The following is a 10,377-nucleotide window of genomic DNA, read 5'->3' as shown; positions in this document are numbered from 1 at the left end:
AACCACCAGGTGCTAGGAGTGAGGCGCGGAACAGATTTTCCCTCATGGCCTTCAGAAGGAACCAACCCTATCTACACTTTGGTCTCCCACTTCTAACTTCCAGAACTGTAAGACAACATATTTCTGTTGTTTAAACCACCTTGTTTGTGATACTTTGTTACAACAGCACTAGCAAACCAATACACCTGGGTACTCCTAAGAATAACCCAGGTTTCTGAGCTCACATCTGAAATGTTTTCAATCAGAATACCTAGGAGTGGGGCCAATGGAACAGCATTTTCTAAATATCCCTTGGGTGATTCTAAGGTAGTTGGGAGTTTGGGAACTAGTGAGCCTGTCTCCCTTCCTTTGCAGTGTGGTGCAGAAGGAAGAGAGTTAGAGCTGAGGCCGACGATGTAAGATCTGCTCTTACTTCTTGCTGCATGACTGGGTAAGTCATGGCCTCTCTGAGCCTTACAGTGTTCTCCCTAAATCCAGATGCTTGCCTTCACCAGCTACCTGGGAAGCTTCTAGTGATGACGATTCATCACCTGATGGGGCATCCCAATCTATCATGGAAAATTTGAACTGCTTAGAGAAATATTTAAATACAGTCAAAACCTGCTGTGATTATCTCCATGATAAAGATGAGGAAACTGATGTCCTGAGAGATTAAGTAACTTACCCAAGGCCAAACAGTCAGTATGGGGCCGACTGTGGATTGAATGCAGGCAGCTGTCAGAATCTATCCTCCTGGCCACTTGTAATACCCAGACTGACATAAGTTTACAAAGGGCTATCACACTGGTGACTCAAACAAGACTCCTGCCAGCCCTGGGAGACAGAGACCCAGCGTCCATTTCTGACCCTCAAACCTGGATTGTGTGGGTGGTGTATGAGGCTGGAGGAGGCATCCTGTGAACCATCTAGGCCTCCTGGGCATGGAATTTGCCATGTGTGCAATCTAGAACCTGAATGAGTTGGACGGGGATGCCAGGGTATGAATTTGATTCTTGTGTCAGGGCCTGCACCTGACCCCAACTCCCTCAGTAACCTGGGGCAGTTTGTCTTGCTCTGTGGTCCTCAGTGTTCACACCTGTGAGACGGGGCTAATAGACTCTACCTTTCCTACCTTGTAGCAGTCTTGGGGGCTCCAGTGAGATCACAGATAGGAATATGCCTTGTGAGTCACAAATATGATCGTTACTACAGCTTCGCCTGAGAAGAGAACTTAGCTATTTCCATGAAAAGACCTCTCCTCACTAGGGCAACTCTGGCAATTGCTCCTCCTCACCAACCATTTTATTTCTGCTCATTTCTACCAAGCCATTTCCTTCCAGGCTTGGGCAGAAGTGGGGTTTGGAGAAGGGAATTAGTCAGGGGTGAGGTCTTGTAGGAAGCAGTAAGTTCAGTAATATACTGCCCTACTTTCAGGACACACCCTTTGATCTCCGAAATCAAAGACAATGTGCCCCGCTCCCTTCTAATAGATTATACCTGAGCTGCATTTTCGTTTTCTTTTCTTTATGTTTTTATTTTAAGTTCCAGGATACATGTGCAGGACATGCAGATTTGTTACATAGGTAAACATGTGCTATGGTGACTTGCTGCACATATCAACCCATCACCTAGGTATTAAGCCCCACATGCATTAGCTATTTATTCTGATGCTCTCCCTGCCCCCATACCGCCCCCCCACCCAGAGGCCCCAGTGTGTGTTGCTCCCCTCTGTGCCCATGTGTTCTCATTGTTCAGCTCCCACTTATAAGTGAGAACATGTGGTGTTTGGTTTTCTGTTTCTGCATTAGTTTGTTGAGGATAATGGCTTCCTGCTTCATCCATGTCCCTGTAAAGGACAGGATCTCATTCCTTTTTATGGATGCATAGTATTCCATGGTGTATATGTACCACATTTTCTTTTTTTTATCATTATACTTTAAGTTCTAGGGTACATGTGCGCAACGTGCGGGTTTTGTTACATATGTATACGTGTGCCGTGTTGGTGTGCTTCACCCATTAACTCATCATTTGCATTAGGTACTTGAAATACCTGACTTGCATTTTATAAGGGTGGGTCTGTCTGTTCCTTCTTTCCCTTAGAAATCTGAATGCCCCTTCATCTCCTCCCCACCTCCATACACCTCCACTAATAGGCAGGGCCTGGTTCACCCATCAGAGTCTAAAATTCCCAGTAGTATTATGATTCCCACCCCCTATTTTCTCATTGATGTTTTTTATTCATTCATTCCTCCAGTATTCCCTTGGTGTTTACTCTGTTCCAGATGCTGTGTGGGTACTAGGAATATCAAGTGGATTAAGATGAGCTCCTTGCTCCAGAAACTTACAAGCAATCTAATGTTAAAGCTGCACATAACTCATATTGGTTCTCAAGGTTGTCTCTGCTTACAGGCCTCATAATAAACCTTCTCCTTTCCCTTGCAGTGTGGTGGAGAAGAAAGAGAGTTGGAGCTGAGGCAGATGATGTAAGATCTGCTCTTACTTCTTGCTGTGTGACCTTGGGTAAGTCATAGCCTCTCTGAGCCTACATATTTATCTGCAAATTTAGATCAGCAATAAAGATATAAGATTCAGTGAGAGTTAACTATGAGCCAGCTGCTGTTCTAAGTGCTTTACTTATGTCAACAGTTAACAACTTTAGGAGATAAATGTTAATGTCTTTATTTTACACATGAAGCAACTGAGACATAGAGAAGTTAATTAATTTATCAGGAATCACAAAACTAATTGCTTGCAGAACAAGAGTCAAGCCTAGGCTATCTGATTCCAGAACCCAGGTCCCTAACCCTCTGTATTAACCTGCTTCCATAAGCTGCCTATTATTCCAGTTTACCTCAGGGGGTCTGTGAACAGATATAACTACTCTAATGAATGCATGAAGAAGGGGGAGGAGGAGGTGCCAGGAAAAGAAGGAGAAACAATTCCTTCTTTGGCAAAGAAGTCTTACATGTCTTTACCAAAAGGTCTTAACATTTTCTCAAAAAAATTTTTTTTCTTATTTAGTTGCACATATACAACAAGTCTTCTATAATAGGGAAAAATAAGAGGGAGATGTAGAGGAAATAAAAAGGATGAAGTTTTTCCCATTTTAGGAACTTTGGGTAAAAAAAAACATTGAGTGTGCAGATTGTGTATCAGACATTGTGTTGGATACTCTTGTATGAATAATCTATAATCTATCGATTGATTGAGGGATGATATAATCCTACACACTACAGAGGTATTAATATCCCAGTTTTACAGATGAGGATATGGAGGCTTAGAGAGGTGACATGCCTTATTCAGGGACGGTTAGTGGCAGAGCCTGGATTTTACCCAAGAAAATTCTGATTGCCAAGCCAATGTTCTTATATCTCTCTTAGCTCTTGAACAGACAGGAGTTAGCAAATCTCCTGTGTAGCTGAAATTCAGTCTTCTCTCCTCTTCCTTCCTTCATTGATTAGTAATTTTCAGAGCAATTTCTACATACTATTAATCCATGGATAATTCAACAAAAGCAATTCCACAATCCCAGCTTTTAGGGAGATGTGTTTGTATATATATATAAAGTTGTTTATATAAATATGTTTTATTTATATATATGTATTTTTTTTCCCTTGTATGAAGGCTTGATAATTCCTATATGGGATAAGCTATTGATCTGAAGGAGCCAAAGAAGGCTCTAGTCTTGGATTGAATACTAAATTTTATGTGATGCTACCAAGCCATATCTTTTTTTAAAATATACTTTATTTTGTTAGAGGCATTTTAGTTTCACAGCAAATTTGAGAGGAAGGTACAGATATTTCCCATATCTCTCCTACCCCCACAAAACCACAGCTTCCTCAATTATTAGCATCCCTCACCAGAGTGATACATTTGCTAAAATTGATGTAGCTACCTTGATGTATCATAATCAGCTAAAGTCCATAGTTTACATTGGGGTTTGTTCATATTTTGGCTTTTTAAATCAATAGTTTGTGGGGAACAGGAGGTGTTCGGTTACATGGATAAGTTATTTAGGTGTGATTTCTGAGATTTTGGTGCACCCATCACCCGAGCAGTGTACACTGCACCCCGTGTGTAGTCTCTTATTCCTCAACCTCCTCCTACCCTTCCCCGCAAGTCCCCAGAATTCATTATGTTATTCTTGTGCCTTTGCATCCTCATAGCTTAGGGAGCCATAGTTTTAAATTATTATATAATTTTATCTTCCGTAACATACAAGATTTACCCGAGGAATCCCTACTTCAAATAAAAACTCTGGTGCCCGAAGGAGAGGCTTATTCTATCTCTCTCCTCCTCACTTCTGGTTTGTTAGAATCTGGATTTGAGTGCTGCTTCCTGTGCCACGCCGACTTGATTTGTACAACCCAAAGGTCAGGGCAGCAAAGCCGGGGGAGCTGTTTCTTTCTAACTTCAAGAACTCATGGGACTAGGTACATTAAAAACAGGGTTATTCCCAGTTCTTTTTGTTGCTTAAATAGATTGGCTTTTCAGTAGTATGTTCTGTGCCAGTAGTTCTAAGCTATCACAGGTAACAAAATCATAATTAAAATGATGTGTGTGAAGTTAATGTTGGTGAAAAAACGCATGTAAAGCTGTACAGTGCAAGAATGGCCAAAATCAAAGGCATTTTTTTTTCCCTTTTGCAAGGGAGGCATGTATAAATTCAACTAAACTCAACTAAACATGCTCATAGAAAACCTAAAGCCCAAGATATGTACACTTCCTTAAAAAGGAGAAGGTTAAAGGAAAATGGTACCTATTTAATCCCTATATTGTGCCAGGCAGTTAGACTCTTTCACTGGACTCTCTCCTTTAATCCTCCCAACAACTCTGAAATGAATCTATTATTATAAAGTAGGCATGGAATTATTTGAGATGATGCAAATAAGATACCAAGTCGAGTGCCTGGAACATAGTAATTGTTCAAGAATATGTTGCTTAATGTCCACAGAGATTCAACGACTTGCCTATGATCACCCATCTAAGGAGAGGCAGAACAGGGATCCCATGCAGACAGATTTGGTCCCAAGATCACTCATACACTCATGGTGCTACCAAGGCACATTTTTTGCAGGAAAGACAAAAGACAACCTTTGATTTATTATTATTTTTTAAATGACCTGGAATTCTAATTCCCCAGGGCCAGTCTTGTCTCTGGCCTTTTTTGTTAGTTTTTCCCTGATTCTCTACTTATCCACTCTAATTAGTAAGAGACCACCATATAGTCCCCATTTTAGCCCCTTTCCCAGCTCAAAATCTGAAAAGAAACATGAGAACTCAGAAAACACTGGAAGACATCACTATTACGGGCCTTTCTCAAGTCCCATACTAGTGAGTCCTTCTCTCCATTGTGACTCACATCCCATCACCCTTCCTCCTCCCAGGACAAACAGGGTTATGACTCACTGTGGCTTCTGACAGCCTTAAAAGAACCATGAACTTGTGCCCAACCCTTGAAGGTCAAGGAGTACTATCATTCTTTAAGCCACACCATTGTGAACATACTTTTTCCTTTAGCCAAGGGGAACTCCATGCCTCTGTGGGTTTTTCCCTTTAGACTAATATATTTCTTCTTGGTTCCACCCTGAGAGGACTGTCAGTCAAGGGGGGCATTTTTGGGTTTGAGGTCAGCTTACAAAAGCTGCAGGGCAGAGGCCTTAGGTGAATTCTGGGGATTTACAAAAGAATCAGAGACTGGGGAAGCCAAGTGTTCTGTGAAGTGAAGCTTATCAGGAATAATTCTAGCAAAAGCAGGGACCCCTCAGTGCTATGTCATTACGGGCCTCTGGGCCTGTGGCTTCATGGGCAGGAGATAATTAGCAGACAGCTCATCCTGGAGGAAAGCAGAGAATGAGCTTTGGAACTAGTTCCCCTGCCTCCAGTTTGGCTTCCCTCCAGCTTGCCCCATTATCATGTCATGCTCACGCTAAAGATCTTTAATGCTTCCCTTTCATCTCTATTTAACAAGGGGAAGAATATTTTTATAGCTTAAATGGAAAGGAAACAAGAAACACACCTCTTCTACTATGCCTCCCTGCTTTACCTGGTTCTCCAACTGTAAACAACTGCTCCTGGTTCTCCAAGGCTCAGCTCCGCTGTTGCCTCTTCTGATTTGCCAAGTGGGGCTAGGTGCCTGCTCTGTGCATTTGCTACACACTTTGAACTCCTTCTAGGCCAGCCCTAATGCATTGTACTTTGGTTTTGCATTTAGTCATCTAGCTTCCCAACCATGCCATGAGCTCCTCAATGGACAGGGCCTTGTTAGCTCTAGCAGCATAGTAGGCATTCAAAATGGTGGGCACTGTAGCAGGGTGGTTGAGAAACTTATCTGCGTCTCATTTGATGCCACAGAGTTACTGGAAATGAAGGAAAGGCGTTCCTTCCTCTCCTAGCAAAGTTAACAAGTCTATGTTACAGAGATCTGAATTTTCTTTACTCTTCATGAAAGTAGTAGCCTTTCTGAGTTTCAAAGATGGGGGAAAAAAAAAGAAATAGGCAAGCCTCTCCCAAACTCAGTTCTAATCCCACAACATTTTTCTTTCTTGCTTGAAGGTACAGACCCATTGAGGTATAGTCTAAAGTAGAGAGGGACTTCTTCAAGATTTGAAGACAGTGGAGGCATAATCAGTGAGTTGGCTGGATCTTCAGGGACTGGGTCAAGGGCATGGTTGTGGGAGTGTTCAGTGAGTTGCTCCAGCTGGAAGATGGGTTCCTAGAAGGGGGTGCCTTCATGAGGGCCTGGGAGGGCTGAGTATTGAGTGTGGTGGCCTCAGGAACCCCGTGGCTGAGCTGGTACAGAGGGAAGGGGAGCTACTAGCATAACCACTCATTTTTTGGTGGTCTATGACAACTGAGCAAGGACTTACATATAGCAGTAGCACCAGGGATGGAAAATGAATGCTGAGGCTGTTGTGTCCTTACGATACCACTCTCTGTTTACCATTTTCCTGAGCTGGTAAACTCTAGCATACTTACATGACCCAAATGAAAGAGACAGATTCCAAAAAGAAAGAAAAAAAAAAGGACTAAAGCTTTCTTGGAGTGCTTTTGCATAGCAAAGAAGCCTTGTGAACAAAGAAAACAGATCACTAGCCTAGGAAATAAGTCAGCTGGAATGAGAAAGGTTTCAATCCGGTAAGCATATGCCATTGGCCCTCTGTATCTGTGGGTTCGGCATTTGTGGATTCAACCAACCGTGGATCAAAAATATTTGAAAAAATAAAGGATGGTTGGGTCTGTACAAACTTTTTTTCCCTTGACATTATTTCCTAAACAATGTAATATAATAACTATTTACATAGAATTTACATTGTATTAATATAAGCAAACTAGTGACTAAAGTATATAGGAGAATGCATAAGTTATGTGCAAATATGATGCCACTTTGTATAGGGAACTTCAGCATCTGTGAATTTTGATATCCACTGGGGATCCTGGAACTAATCAGTTACTGAGGGGTGACTGTATAGGCTACACTGGCTCTAGGGTAGGAGCCGGGATATCATGACGGACAAGTCATAGACCCCTCTTGGTGCTGCTCCTTTGCAGCCTGTCATGCAGACCAGACGGCTACATTATCAGGACTGCAGTATAATTTTTGATACATTGAGGCAGAGGGAAGCACTCAGGAGGAGAACTTAGCCTGGATTGAGAGAGGAAGAGAGGGATTCCTGGAGTAGATGGCACTTGGACTAATCTTTGAAGGTTAATATAAACTAAGTTTATGATTTAAAAAAAAAAAAAAACCAAACCAAACCAAACAAAACAAAAAACAGTAAGGGTATTTCAAACACCAGAAAGTTAGTCAGAGATAGATAGAAAGGTATATGAGCTATCCTGGGGAGTGGGGGAACTGACATGTAATTGGATACTACTGGAAAGTGAAATGTGTCACCTTAATAGTGAGATAAATGATTAGAGAGTTTGATAGGGCCAGAGCCAGATAACTCTGGACTTGATCTCAAAGATGATAGGCAGAGATTATAGAAGGTTTTAAGCAAGTCAAATTTCTTCTTTAAAAAGATAGATTAATTAAGGCAAAGGTAGGTGTTCCAACAGAGAAATTCTGAAACCTCAATGATTAAATGCCATGCAAGATTATTTTTCAGTGACATGTATTTCAATTGGTAAGAGCAAGGGGTCTGTTCACGGAAGGTATTGAGAGTTGCAGGTGGACGTAGGCTCTGCCCTTTTCTAGACATGACTTCTAAACTCTGGCCGTTGACCTCAAGCCAGCAGATAAGGCAAGGAAACTGAGAAGGCTTGTGCAGAAAGTGTTTAAGGATTAGGACAGGGAATGAATACATCACTTGCATCTACATTCCACTGTCCAGAGATCAGTCAACACAGTCACACTGCCGCTGCTACCAGCAAGGGAGCCTGGGAAATGTCGCTGTACAGGAAGAAACATCTACCCTTCATAGTTCTTAGTTGGGACAGACCTCTGTAACAAAAAAATAGATTAACAAGAGAAAACCAGGAGTTTATTAACATGTATATACTTCAAGTATACATTGGAGATATGCAAGGATAAGTAAATCTCACAGAAGTGGCTTTGAATTCAGGTTTAAATACCATGTCTGTTGAAATGAAAAAAAGGTTGTAGGGAAGGCTGGTTATGGAGAAATACCCAGGAAAATCCCAGTGAACAAGGGTAAGGTTTATTATGCAGATTAAGTCAGTACCTTCTCCATTGATAAGAGTCTTTAGAGATGTAATCATCCTTTTCCTGGTACAAAGAAGGAGACACCCTTCTATGATTTGAATGTGTCTCCCAAAGTATATGGGTTGAAAACTTAATTCCCAACGCAACACTGTTGAGAGGTAGCACCTTTAAGATGTTTTTAGGCCGTGAGGATGAGTTTAGCCCCCTCTCTTGTTCCTTGCCTGTGATCATGATGCCCTCTGCCATGCAATGATGCAACAACCAGACTTCCTAGACTTCAGAACCGTGAGCCAAATAAATTTCTGTCCATTTTAAATTACCTAATCTGTGGTATGCTGTTATAGAAGCATAAAACAGACTAAGATTCTTGCATATGGAGTTTTTTTTTTTATAGATGCAAATTTTCTTTTCAAAAGGGTAACTTCTACTCTGTTTTCAGAGATTCTCTTGTGTCTGCAGGGTCTCAAAATAATTGGCTCAAGATAATACTATGCCAAAGAGGCATATTTTGAGGTGGCATGTTTTGGTCTCCTGCCTAGCCAAGATGTTGCTCTGGAGGAAAGAAAAACCAGTTTGGTGAATGGTTAGTTTATCTCAGCTCAAAAATAGTACTTTGCCACAGTAAAAAATAAATTGAAAAGACAGAAGACAAAAGGACTATAGCAGCAGTCCATGCTAGAGGTGATGGTAGCCTAAAAGTGGTGGGAAGAGAGATTAGAGAAATAATATGAGAATGTGTACAGAGACAGAATTGGCAGCCTTGAAGTATGGATGGGTGAGGAAGTATGATGGGAAGGAGAGAGATGACCCTGAGGTTTCTGGCTTGGTGGATGATGCATCCAAGAGAGATCATAAATTACAGGAGTAGGAACAAATTTGGGAGGAGTAGAAATTGGCAGAGATGATAAATGTGGTTTGGGGCATGTTGAGTTTATACTGTTCATGGGACAAGTGACCATATGAGTGACAGGCTGGGTTCAGAGATAAGACCAGATTAGGGAGAGGGCTGAGTAAGGAATTAACATTTAAAAAGCCAAATAAATATTTCTTCTTTCCTTAAGGAGGAAAAGGGATCTCTTTCCTTAAGGAGGAAAAAGAGATCTCAAAAAGGGAGAAGGAAAGGTAACTCTCCATAGGATACAAACCATAGACATATTTTGAAAAATTTTTAATGTTTTTCTCCTGTAGAGTATCTTGGCTGCATAGTACATGCATTATACTTACCAAATGCCAGGAACCATGCCGGGCGCTGGGAGAGCACCTCTCTACTCTGAAGGAACTCGAAGTTTAGTGGGGAAAATGCTTGGGTATATCATGAATGGAGCTCATAGTCAGCAAGATTTCCTGTTCAAGATGGATTGTGGGTCACCAGGAGAGACATTTCCTTCTACATGCCTGGAATTCCACCATTGCAAGTTCACTGCTTTTGGCTATACTCTTTACCTTTTATTTTGGGAAGTAACACATTGTAAGAAAAAGAAGATAGTCCTTAGAGATAAGCAGTGGAAGATGACATCTAGTAGGTGACAGACCTTGAGCTGATAATTTAAATTCCTTGAGCTTCATTTCATTATTCATTATATGAGAAAAACGAACTCTGCACAACTCAGCACAACCAACTCTGATTGTGCTGAGGGTAATTGGCAACCATCAATGAGAAATTCTTGATGTTAAATATACAGTGCTCCTTAACAAGATTAATGATAATATAAAGATGATGATGATAG

Source organism: Macaca mulatta, chromosome 5 (assembly GCF_049350105.2).
Source record: "Macaca mulatta isolate MMU2019108-1 chromosome 5, T2T-MMU8v2.0, whole genome shotgun sequence".
NCBI classification, from domain to species: Eukaryota; Metazoa; Chordata; class Mammalia; order Primates; family Cercopithecidae; genus Macaca; species Macaca mulatta.
Note: the sequence above shows the minus strand (reverse complement) of the source record.